Source organism: Eulemur rufifrons, chromosome 19 (assembly GCF_041146395.1).
Source record: "Eulemur rufifrons isolate Redbay chromosome 19, OSU_ERuf_1, whole genome shotgun sequence".
Taxonomy (NCBI): domain Eukaryota; kingdom Metazoa; phylum Chordata; class Mammalia; order Primates; family Lemuridae; genus Eulemur; species Eulemur rufifrons.
Genome location: NC_091001.1, coordinates 64,606,033 through 64,618,989, shown reverse-complemented (window position 1 = coordinate 64,618,989; position 12,957 = coordinate 64,606,033). Strand labels below are relative to the sequence as shown.

Sequence of the window (12,957 nt, the reverse complement as noted above, 5' to 3'; positions counted from 1 at the left end):
GAGACAAAGTGGCCTGTGGGTGTGGGAGCTGCACTTGAAGTTGTTTCAGCCTTCCAGCTGGAAGGTATGATACGTGTCCTAAGGCCATTGTGAGTGTTGCATCAACCCCCTGAACAGACGCCTGGCATCCTCTCCTCTCAAGACTGTCTGGTGACTGTTTCCTTATGCTTTCTTTGAGGACACAAGCCCCGGCTTCGTTTGTGAGCTCACTGTTAACAGTATGAAGGAGAGGTGACTATTTCCAGCTTCCTTATATGGCTTTGGAAAGGCTCCATGAGAGGTTATGTAAGTCACTTCCATAGTCTCTTATATCAACAAATCCCTTTGTAAGTAAGGTGGCACAGTGTTTGCTCAACTCACTTAATGCTCAAATTGGGTTACTTAAACCATCTGGAGGAGGTAGAGGGCTTTGATTTCATGGCTGAAAAAAAAAATTCAGATATGGAAGCTCCAATGTATATTAAACGAAACCACTGTTGAAATTAAATGTCATTTAAACAACTATACACATTGATGTGTTGTGAAAACATGACAAGTAACCACAGGAAACTCAAAAGAGAGGTCACTAAAGCCCAGAACCTCTGCACTGTTCCTTTAGTTCTGAAGCTAAAGGATGGGAGAACATTTCAGGCTGAGTCTCCCACCTCAGCCAACAGCCAACTCCAATTCTCAAAGGGTGCTGTCTAACAGGACCACAAACTGGCTGCAAATAGACGGGACAGTCCTCATACAGCATCAAATTAAAACTTCACTAATCAAGACTGATTAGGATTGTGTGAGCCTGAAAGGAAGACTTCCTTGGCTTTTTTTAAACAAATTCTTTCCTCATAAGGACTGCAAACTACAGGCTTACCAAAATGTTCCCTTGCAATTTTATAACCTTTCACACACTTAAAAAGCATATTATACCTAATGCCACAAGTAGAAACTAGGGAAAATTAATAAACTTCTAGCCTAATTTGTATTTCTGTAAGTATTTTCAAGAAATAAATCCATGGTTCATTAAAGGATTTTAATTCAGATTTCCCTAATTAAAAATACAAAAATCAGAGCAATAATAATGTGGTACGCACATACACAAAGATTGAGAATAAGGCAAAAATGGTAAAATGTTAATAAATCGAGAGCTGGTTATAGGAGTCCTTTGTGTTCTTGCAACTTTTCTGTAAGTATAAAATATTTCAAAATAAGTTAAACACTCACAAACACAGGAAAGAAGATACGTAACCCCTTGTTACCAAAAAAAAAAAAAAAAAATTTTTTATGGATTTAATGGCCACCATAGTTGCTCCTGTTGACAGTCTACCCACTTAAACACTCTTAGACCATAAAGAAATTTACCAGAATGTTAACACTGGGAAATGCCTCTGGGTTAGGGTTTCTCAAAGAGTGTTCCCCAAAAACAGCCTTTTAAGAGGCCTAACACACACACGTGCATGAAACCCAAGTATACATTTTGGGAAAACAACATACTATATCCTTGAGAATACTGTTTAAGTTTGTTTAGTCTGGCAGTTTCCAATTTACTGGACCACAGAAAGCCCGCCCCCAACACCTATTACCATGCCAATGAGCCTGAAGAAAGAACTTTGGGAAACATTGCTAGAGGTGATAGCACACGGACTACATTTTTCCTGATCTTTTACTCCAAGTTTTCTTCGGAACACAGTTTACTTCTTATAACAACAAAAGATACCCAAACACAGTTTCTGCTGTCTTTCACGGACATTTCTATTTGGTCAACCTGCGTGCCAATGACCAAAAGAACAAATTATCTGATTATCCAGTCTCCGCTGACCATCCTAGAGTGAACTGTGCCTCCGTCAATGGCAGCCCAGGAGCCTGCACCTGTGTGTGCGATGGGCTGGCAGCCCATGCCAAGGACACTAGCTTGCTTCTTGTCATTTCCAGAGCACGAGGTCTTGGGACCTGGAACCTAGCCTGGATGTCTTTTGCCTCTGAGCTCCCTAGGCCTTTCCAAGCACTGATCTTTGAAAGGTAAGAAGCAAAACTAGCCCAGGGAAGACAGTAGAACATAGCCCCCAGTTTCTGGTAATTTTCTAGTGGACGATTATTTTTCAAATTCTTGCATGTATTAATTTACAAGGGTTTTAAGCAATTATCTGTACTTCTTCTTTTTTTTTTTTTTTTGCTAAGATCTAAATACTGGCTAATGTCAAGATCTAGAAGCAAACACGGATATCAATTATTTAAGTCCTGTAGGCTGTACTATGAAGTGGTATTAAAGCACAAGCTTAGAGTCAAACTGCCTTTGTTCAAAATCCAGCCTTGCCTATACTTATGCTACTTAACTTCTCTAAGCCTCTGTTTCCTCATCTGTAAAATGGATATACTATTAGTAACCTCACAGAATTGTTTTGAATGAGATAAATGTGATCATTCCCTACAAATATTTAGCATATGGCCTGGCCACATACAGAACAGTCATTGATTTATGAAACAATGATGAGGATGTTTGTAAGTTTAATGAATTTAGACTCAGGTGTGGGCACATCATGGCCAGCCACCACTCCGTTTACATACTGTCTATGGCTGCTTGAGAGCTACAAAGGCAGAGTTGAGCAGTTGTGACAGAAACCATATGGTCCCCATAGCTGAACATATTCACTGTCTATACCTTTATAGAAAAAGTTTGTCGATCCCTGGTGATCAACATTTAGATAGATGAAGAACCAGGTCTTTTCTCTATAGAAGTTTTGGTCGTTGGTCCCTTATTCTGATTAATGTCCCAATTCAGAATCAGATACATAAGTGTTATTTATGGTCATTTGGTCCACATGAGCTGTAGCTCACACTTTCCTTGCAATGCATCACACGCACACAGCTCCCTGTCTCGTGGCGGGTGGGGAAATCTACAGAGCCTGGGGCTGCCTGTTGGTCTTTTGGCCTCTTTCCTGACCTGCCCACTCAAAGAGGACCTCCCCTATTTCAGAGTCCAGCGACCCCCCAGCTGAAATGTGTGAGTCCACAGCCGTGCCTCCCCTCCCCCAAGTTATATCTGTGCATTATGTAGAAACCACATGTATCCCCAGAGGTTGAAGCAAGAGGTGAAAGATGATCTGGAAGAGGCATTCAGGAAACTGAGCAAACAGAAACGAAGGACGCTTGCAAGAAGGCTGGATAGCCACATGCAGGATTAATAAAGCAGCAAGGGGCCTTCAGAAATTAGGGCTGCAACAACACTGTCACTGCCAACAAGAGCCCAGTAAGGAAACTGAGGGTCAACCCAGAAACATGGAGAACAGGCCTCAAAATCAGGTCCTGGGACATCCCTGTATCCAATCAGACTATGTATCTTCTCTGGCAGGAAAGCTTGTTTATTTTCGAAAAATGAACCACAGCATTAATGGATAATGCAGGGGAAGGGACACCTGGGACTGGTCTCTGGGAGGGGGAATTTGAACAAAAGAAACCATTCTAACTGCTTTCATTTATGGTCTCTTGGAAAGAAAAAAAAAAGTCTTAGCCAGCTGTTTGGGCAGATTAATCCGAGGTACACTTAGATATACACAGTGTCTTTCTGGTGGTCACTGGCTGCCTTGCTGGCAAAGATTAACATCTTTTAGAAGTCAATCCATAGAGCAAGGCCTTATTAAAGACTGGAGTGAGTGGTGAGGCTGGTCGGGGGTGGGGGGCAGATGATTCTGTCATTACCTGACAGAGCAGGATCTCAGAGATAGTATGCACAGTGACAAACCTCACTTGAAGCCAAGTCAGTTTTCAGCCATGCTCCTTGAAGTGTAACTGGCCGGCAGGAGGGGCAAAATAAAGCTCCCTCCAAAGCTCACGGTCAATTTGGGGATGTTCTGCTTGGCCAGAGCCAGGAGACCTGCACTGATAAAATACATATGGGCTATTATGCTAAGCAGGTTTTTTTTAAAAAATAAGAGACCTTATAATGTGAGGACCTTTCAGAGCTAGGACTGCGGTTTCAGCCCAGGTTACTGGAGGGCAGTGGCGAGATCATAGCTCACTGCAGCCTCGAACTCCTCAGCCCAGGTTTCTTTAAGGAAAGGCAAAGGGAACTCCACTCACCCAATGCCCTCTGTGTGGCGTGCTCCATAAGGTTATATCACCGTACCCACAAATGTTGTTCCTGGCCTGTGTAGAGGAAAAATAGGGGGCTGAGCTAGTAGGCAGACTTTGCCTAAATTGTCTGAATTTCTCCAGAACAGTATGTTACACGAACAGGGCAGGATTGATGAGAGAGGGAGAAGGAACCCGAAATACCTGAGAAATTATGAGAGGAGGCTTGATTAGCAAGGAAAAGAAAATGGTTAGAGTGTTCAGGATGCTAATCAGAGGCCAGGTGTCTATGAAGACCAGTTTCCCCTTCCAGTCTGGCAAAGGAGAGCTGAGGACCAACCAAGACAATGCCTAGCTTCTCCAGAGATTTGGGTTACAGAGAGAAACCAAATCTCGATCAAGGGGTGGAATTTGAAGTTCATGGAATGAGGCTGGCTCAAGACTGGGATGGGGATAAAGGGAGTACTAGGAGGTGATCATTTAATGTATTTAGCATCTACCAGACTGAACAATGAGGTCTGTGCTTAAAATCTGCTCAAAGTTGGATGGCCTATGCTTAAGGTACATTCACTGCATGGACTGAGCATGCTGGATCTAAATCTGCCATTCAGGCTAGCTCAGCACACTCTTGTTTTCCCTACCTCCAGACCAGAATCAGACCTCAAGCTGCTCAAAGGCTGTAAAATTCTAGGGATAGTCTTCAGGAGAGAAATCTATCGCTTACCTTCATGCTAGCCACAAAAAACTTAACCAAGAAAATGGTAGCTTCCTAGCCAAGGAAACCTCCACCTAGAAGCCATCTCTGTCTGTCAGATGGCTACACAGCTATTTAGCTGTGGAAATGGAAATCTCTTTTGAGAACGCTCAACAATATTCTTTAATCATTCACCCAGGTAAATAGCACACAATTAATGGAGTTAGAAAACCTGCAAATTCATTCTATTGAGAGGCAGTAGCTTTGACTTGGCTTTGCTGCTAGTTATATGACCTTGGGCAGAGTCATTTAGCTTCTTTGTGCCTCAATTTCCTTGTCTAGAAAATGTAGGGTTAAAATTAGTGCAGCCCTTGAACCTCTAAAATTCTGCAAGGAGTGGATTAGTATAATAACAGCTAAATGAGAAAAATGTCTAATACCACAAGTAGCCAAAGAAGAGAGGAGTGGAAAGAAAGCTGGGCAATGCTGGTAGATCAAGACCAAGGGACTGGGAGGAAAGTTATGTCCCTGACCCTGGATCTGAGAAACCAGACCAAACTTACACACCAGTCTGAAAGGATGCAGATCTCACCCCAAAGCTAGAACTGACTTTTCCTTAAAAACAAACATCAGTTGACAGCAGCAGCTAATGTCAACATTAGCTATGATTATATCACAGGCAAGCACTGGGCCTTAGAATTACACAGGACTTGTATCCCAAACGAAGACCCAAGATAGGGAGATGGAGTCTAGCACATCCTCTTCTCCTATCCTCACAGGAATCAGCACCATAATGACAACATTTTGTTATGACTTTCCTATTATCTTTGCCATTGGACTTCAGGTTCTCCTTCTTTTTCACCTATGAAGCCCAGTATTTGGCATACGGTAAACCCTCAGAAAATTGGGTTTCTTTCAATCATTCAACAAGCACACTGAGTTCTCTCTCTTTTTTTTTTTTTTTTTTTAGTTTTGGCCATATAATTTCTTTCCATTTTTAGTAGAGACAGGGTCTCACTCTTGCTCAGGCTGGACTCGAACTCCTGAGCTCAAACGATCCACCTGCCTCGGCCTCCCAGAGTGCTAGGATTACAGGCATGAGCCACCGTGCCCAGCCCTCGACAACCAAACTCAGAGTAGCCTTTATAGGCTTAAACAGGAGGTGGAGATGATTACATGAAGAGAGAAAATGACAGAAAGATGGTGGCAAACTTTTTTAATATGCATTTTTTTTCTTCATTTACAGTAGTGAACTCACTGTAGAAAATTTAGGAAATGGAAAGAAAAACATTCATCTGAAATGACAGCTAGGTGGGAGAATTTAAGAGTATTACAGGCATCCACAATATGTGATACATGTTTGCTAATTTAATGTACTTTCCTTGCCATGATCTGAATCCCATCTAAAAAGTGATTGGGAAATAATATTCCCCTATTTTTCCATTTATGCATACCTGATAAAAACAAAAAGTATTGTGCCCAGGGCTTAGCAAGATTTTTTCCTCTTGTTTTAGTTCACCTCCCCAGAGGGGCAAATAGAAAACTCCTGGGTTTCATACCTTATAGACCTTAGAGATTAACTACAAATAACAGCCTAAAATCCTAAAACGGACCTTACAGTACCTAGTTTCAGACTGACTACACTTGACAGATGAAAAAACTAAAGCCAGCAATCAAGTTCCTCATTAAAATTTAGTTGTAGGAGCAGAACTGGGCCCCAAACTTCAGACTCTTAAGTCCATCATTCCTTACTAAGAATTAGCTACCTAGCTAAAACCAAAATTATCCCTAAATTCTGTCACATTGTTTACATTTAGTTTCTGAAAAGCAATCAATTAGAGATGATTCTAGAACAAGAAAAGTAGATGACTGGGTCTAGGATATTTATATGGACTAGAATTCTCAGGCACCAGGTTAAATAAATCATCAGAAGGGCAGCCAAAGTTACTCAATACTTTCAAAGTTCTTTCTGGCTTTGCCATAAACATTTTAGCTCTATCAGAAATTTTAAAAATAGGTGAGTGACACTGAGTCAGTGCTCACTGGTCAACAGATTGGGAAACTATCAGATAAGGCTTACAAATCACTGACTTTGGCCCCAAGTTCCTCCCCATGGTGTACCTGAATTCTGTGCAGGGAAGGCACATTTAGAGAACATCCAACTTATTTCAAGTATCTCCTTCTCTCAGGAACTCCCAAGAGTGATCATAGTAAAACTTGCTGGGAGAGGGGAAGGAAGGAGGGTATCCAAAGTATCTCATCCAAAAAAAGAACCTTGCTCTGTATGGTAGCTGAGTGCCTTAAAGGGGAGTCTCATATATGTATGAACAGTTAATCTTCCAAATTCAACAACACACACTCAGTAAGAGAACAGAAGCAAGAGCCTGATAACATTTAAAGAGAGTAGAGGCCCTTCCTCCGAATGAACACATATCCTGGAGTTGGCTAAGATTTGCGGGCCCCTGTCCACATGCCTCTCCTGGTACTTGTGCCTTGCCATGCCTGATGTGACTTTAGTGTTTCAAGACACAGTACATACTCATTTTCAACATGGCTCCTAAATGCTAGCCAACTACTTCATCTGGTGCTCCATCACAGAAACATCAGTCCTTCTCAACACTGGAGGAAGAGGCGAAGGCTCGTATATAGGACTCCTGCAGAACTTTCAAGGGTGGATAGCTATGACTGTACGTGATTTTCAGCTCTACGCAAAAGAGGCAGAGACTTGTGGGAGAGAAAACAAGCCCCTGACCAAACCTCAACCTCCCTGACCAGTACTCACTCCTAGAACAGTATTCACTGTAGTACTCATGCAAGGAAGAAAGAAGACCCAGGGAACAGGGCTTACCCACTCTCTTCACTTAGTGGCTATTTAAAAAGATAGCTCTTAAGTTTCATTAAAATAAGCATCAGATGGCTAAAAGGGAAGAGCAGGGGGAATGGACAGTGAATATGGGCACCACCTATTTTATAGACGGAAAACCAAACAGTAATACACAAACTGGGAAAAAAAAGAAAAGGTACATTTGTGGCAGAGCTAAGAATAGATCCTTGGTATCCTTGAATTTCATCTTTCAGAACTCTTTTAAAACAAGGTTCACTCTCACATGTTCTTTTGTTTCAAGTCTCCCCAAGGATGTCTGCCTGTCTTTCTCCACTCAAGAGGGTGAGAGGAGTTCCATGGATTTTATTTGTTTGTTTCCTGTGAGCCCTGGAGGAACCGTCCCTGAAGATAAGAATGTGCAGACTGTGAAGAGCAAGTCTTAACATTTGAACATTCCAAAGCTACCAGGGAGGGACTAATTCAGCTCAAAGGGATTTTGCTACCACTCAGGAAAAGCTGGAAATAAACACAAACATACGGACAATATGGTGCATAGGATGCCAATGGATAAGCAAAAGACTGCACAAGGAGACTGGAGTGGGAAAGGAAGCCATGCTTCTACTCCTAGGTCCTCCTGCCATGCCTCCTCCTCAGAAAACAGCAGTAGCCAACTGTGCTGGAGGGCTCAGGCACCTGCCTTCCCCGTCTCTTGAAGTTAAACTTTAGATGTTACCAGCTCAGTTTACATTTCAGGATGAGGAAGGGGAAAAGCCCATGGGCTTCAGAATAGAAACAAACATTTATAATCTGTTGCTGAGCAAGGCATCATGGGAAGGGTAGGTCACACATTCCACGGGCTGGACACAGCCTCACTGGTCCATTTCAGAGCAGATTCTGGGATGTTTAAGTCTGGACAAGCAATGGTCAGAAGCTCATAAAACAGATTAACCAGGGCATAATAAAGCCACTAACTTATCTGCACAATGTAAGTATAGATGTGTTTTTTCTTTTTAATTTACTCTATATAGGTAACACATTCATTTGATTCATAAATCAAAATATAAAAAGGGCATACTCCTACCACATCCCATCTGCCTCATTCCCTCGCCCACCCAACAAGCCAATAACAGCCACCTCTTAAAAGTTTTTCTGTGTATCCTTCCAGGGTTTATGCAAATATAAATATGTATCTCCCCCCCACATACAAAAAAGGTAGCATATTATTCACATGTTCTGGATCTTGCCTTTTATCTCCTGAAGATCTCTCCGTATTGGAATATAGAAAATTTATTCATTTCCTTTTTATATCTGCACAATATTCCATTATTAGGATATACCAAACATTTTGCTGTTAAAAACAATCCTGTGATGAATAACCTCATATATTAGAGTTGCATTTACATAATAATATTTTTGTTTGGGGCTCTGTAACCACCTGATCATGATACAAAGACCAACATTAGGAAGAAAACCTTGCAACTGCAAATCTATCCAAAATCAAGATAAAGCCCTTCTAAAGAAAGAAAGAAAAAAATAAGCTATGGAAAACTAAAATGAGATTTTGACTTGTTGGGTTAGGAAAATGTGTGATGAATATGTAGTAGGCTCCCACTGAGTTGTGGAAGGGGTGAGACAGAGTTTGATTATTTAGGATGCCCATTCTCCGTCCTTATCCTCCTGTCAACCTACCCAAAGCCTCACCCGTTCAAGCTGGGGCTATCCAGGCATCTGCCCATTTAACACACTGACTACCGCACTAGAAAAAAAATTTTTCTTTGGGGCCATGGTGTTTTATTAAGAAAATAGAACAAAAACTTCAAAAACAAAAGAATCCTTTCTGATTTAATGAAAAACTTGTTATTTTTTTATTGCTTTCTGTGTGTGAGTTATATGCAACTTGAAAAATAGTTCACATGGCTCCCACAGCAAAGAGATGTGAGTTACATATGCTTCATTAGGGCCCCAGGTTCAAAACTAGCCTGAGTTAAATACAACTTACATGGTAGTTAATGTGTTAAATTCTAATAGCACTCTATCTCATGGAGGAGGGCAATGTGCCAATGCCCTGACTGGTGAGGTGGCAGATGCTAGCTCAGAGGGCAGAAAGTAACCCCCTCCTTCTCTGGTCTCCATTGGACCTGAACCCAAAGGTCCAGCTGGAGGTAAGGCCACACAGAGCCATCTGCACTCCTAGGGACGCAGGGCTGAGCCGGTGTCAGCTGCTCCCTCCATCACAGCACAAGTCCCAGATGACTCCCCAGGTAACTATCAAAGCAGCACCCCTCAATAGAGCCCAGAGAGCAGCCCAGGAGGCAGTCCCAGCCCTTCTCAGCCATAGCCTCCAGCAAAGGAGCAGGCAATTCTAACCTGTCCATGGAGCTGACTCATACTCTCTTTCTACAAGCATCCTGAAGGTTCTATTCTAAGTTTACCAAAGGGAACATGCCTTCAGGCAGAAGCAGAGCACAGAAGTGATTGTGGCCTGGGCCTCAATTAGCATTTCCTCCATAACATGTTGAGGTCCCACCAGAAGGGCTACGGAAAGGTAAAGAGGAGAGAGACCATCCCATAAACATCTGCTGAGCCAAATGCCATTTACACCTCTTTTCAGAGGTGCATGTGCATCATTACCTGTGTGTCTACACAATGACAGTTTAACTACCTTGGAGTTAAAGTCAAACTACTAAAAATGAAATATATTTGGGCCTTAATTCGAACAAACCAAATGTATAAAGGTATTTCTGAGACAAATTGAAGAAAACAGAACATGGATTTGGTATTAGATGGAATTAAAGAATTACTGTTAATTTTCTTAGGTGTGATAATGGTATTGTGGTTATTTTTTTAAAGTCCTTATCTCACAGAGATACATACTGAAATATTTATGGATGAAATGATGTCTGGAATTTGCTTTAAAATACTCCAGCTCACCCCCTCCCAATAAAAAGTGTGCGTGGTGGGGTGGAGGGGACATGAATGACAGCTGGGTGATGATGAGTACACGGTGGGGGCATGATACTATTCTATTAATACCTTTGTGAATGTTTAAAACATTTCAAAGTGAGAAGGAAAAAAGGGCTGTTTAATGGCTATATGTCACCAAGACCTCACTACTGACAGAACAGGCAATTTGGCCCCATAGGGGTGATAACTCTGCCCTGGATGATCTATAGATGACAGAGTTAGTGACCACACAAAGGTAAGTCAACTCAGTAAGTAAACCCACCAGAAAATTTTTCATTTCATCAACTAAGACGTTGGTTTTCAAACCTGGCTGCACGCTGGAATCACCTGGGGAGGTTTTTTATTGTTGTTGTTTTAATTGGCACCTAATTTAATTGTTTGGGGTGCAGCCTGAATTTATTTCTGGATTTTTTTAAAGTTCCCCAAGTAATTCTAATGTACAGCAAAATTTGAGAATCAGTATTCCAAGAACTTAACAGGCTGGTTCAGGAAGAAGTCAGGGGTAAGGATGGGAGCAGCTGGATGCTCTCTGTCCAAGCCTTCCTGGGACCCTTTCAGCCTGCTCGTCTGTCTTTCCAGGGCCCCCAAGTCTGGGGTCCAGGCCAGGCTTCCCTGAATTACCGGTGCAATCAAGGGGGGACACTAGAGCTATAGCAAAAACTAGGGACTCAGCAAATAGATTAAAAACAGAAGCTGGGCCTACCTTAAATCCAGGTGGGAGGTGACCCGTTAACAGTACCAGGACTGCATTCCATTGACCGTCCCCCCTCACCCACCTGAGCATTAAGTGTTGATGTGCATCTTGTTGAGACCAACCTGTGTTGGCTACAAAAAAAACTCTTGTTTCAAGAGGCTGAAGGGTCTTAACCAGTGAAATCTGTTATAGCTGCTGAGCACTGGAGCCCTCAGGTGGCCTTATTCAAGCAGAGAGGTATCGGCGATTCTCCTCTGGGACTGAAGCTTCACCTCAGAAGGGACCAGGGAGATTTTCCTGTGGCAGGGGGCATCCTCTGTTGTACAACTAGGAGCCTCTGCCTACCGTATTGTGGCAATGGGGTTAATTCTGGTGTCATTCTCAGAGCCTTGGGGGGGCTGCATCTGTTGAGGCCCCTCATATATATAACTCCTGTGACCCTCTCACAACCCTGAAGTGTAATCATGCTCCTACTGTACAGATGAGAGAAACAAGGCCCATGAAATCTTAGTTATGCTTGAGTCAACAAGGCAAAAGAGAGCAGAGCTGGAATTTGACCCAGCCCAACTCCGAAGTCCCTCACTTTTTCCACAGCCATGTCCTCCAAGATATACTTTAGGAAACAATGAGCATGGCACCTTTCGTTTCCACCTGTAGGAAATAATCCAAAAGTTGCTTGGTCACTCTGTCTTCCTGGATGAACCTATTAGTCACGTCATGAACCTGAAGATGCAAAACACTTGCACTTTCCTTCATCATTTTCCAAGGGGACATGCACTCTCCCTCCACCCCGGTGAGCCCCAACTGGCTGTTGCTTTCTAGCTAGGCAGGCTGCTCAGTCCGGGGCATTATACAAGAAGGACCAGTGTTTCTCACACCCAGCTTTGAAGTCCTTGCTGAGGATACTGACCTGAGGGCCCTTTCCTTGACACTCACATTTTCAGATTCGAATTCTGCATATCACGAGGCGTAAACAGACCTGGTAAGCAAGTCAACCGAGGTCAAAAGTCAGGTTTTGGCCTTTACTCCTTGGATTCAGGGAACCTTCTCTGCCAGAGCCCCATTCGCAGCTGCACACGCCCCAAATGCAAGGCCAACTCAGCTGCTGGTGTTACTTAATAGCGTAGATGTAAATAAGACTAATTTTTACTCCAAAAACTCAACCTTATAGATCTTAGTTCATACTGCCCACTCTCCTCCAAATCCATGCCTTTAAAACTTTTGTCCTGGGAGACTCTACTTGCATTCCAGAGATGCTGTCTCAAGTCAAAAGCTGCTTGAAACCCCTTCTTCTGCCTTCAAGGCCAGTCTTACATAATGAGGCAGCCATTTAAAAAATTAAAATAATTCACCCTTATTGTTACCTAAGCACCATTTTTTAAACTTATCGTGGATGCATCATCAAAGTTTTATTCTCGACTTACCAAACTTAGCTCTAATGAACTTAAGGCCAGTTACAAACTTAAAAATCTACCTTCACAAGATAAACATTTAGTATTGCCAAGTATGGCCCCCCACTATCTTTTTCTTTGAGAAGAGTTCCAAAGAGGCTTCTAAAAATGTTTAGAGCAAATGGCCATGAGATCAAGGTGAGAGTGGAGCCTCCTGAGGTGAGATTCAAGAGACAACATTGAAATACAAAGGTTCATATTCTGCTCTGATATGTTTGCCTCAAAACAAAAAAAAAAAAATTCAATTTATGTGTATCTTCACTTACATACAAGAAACTGTGCT

The 12,957-nt window shown here is 42.3% G+C and overlaps 1 protein-coding gene across 2 annotated transcripts in view; it reads right to left on the bottom strand.

Moving 5' to 3' along the window:
• Window positions 1-12,957, bottom strand: part of SPRED2 (sprouty related EVH1 domain containing 2) — a 111,664-nt gene that overhangs the window by 53,777 nt on the left and 44,930 nt on the right. The window lies entirely within an intron of this gene.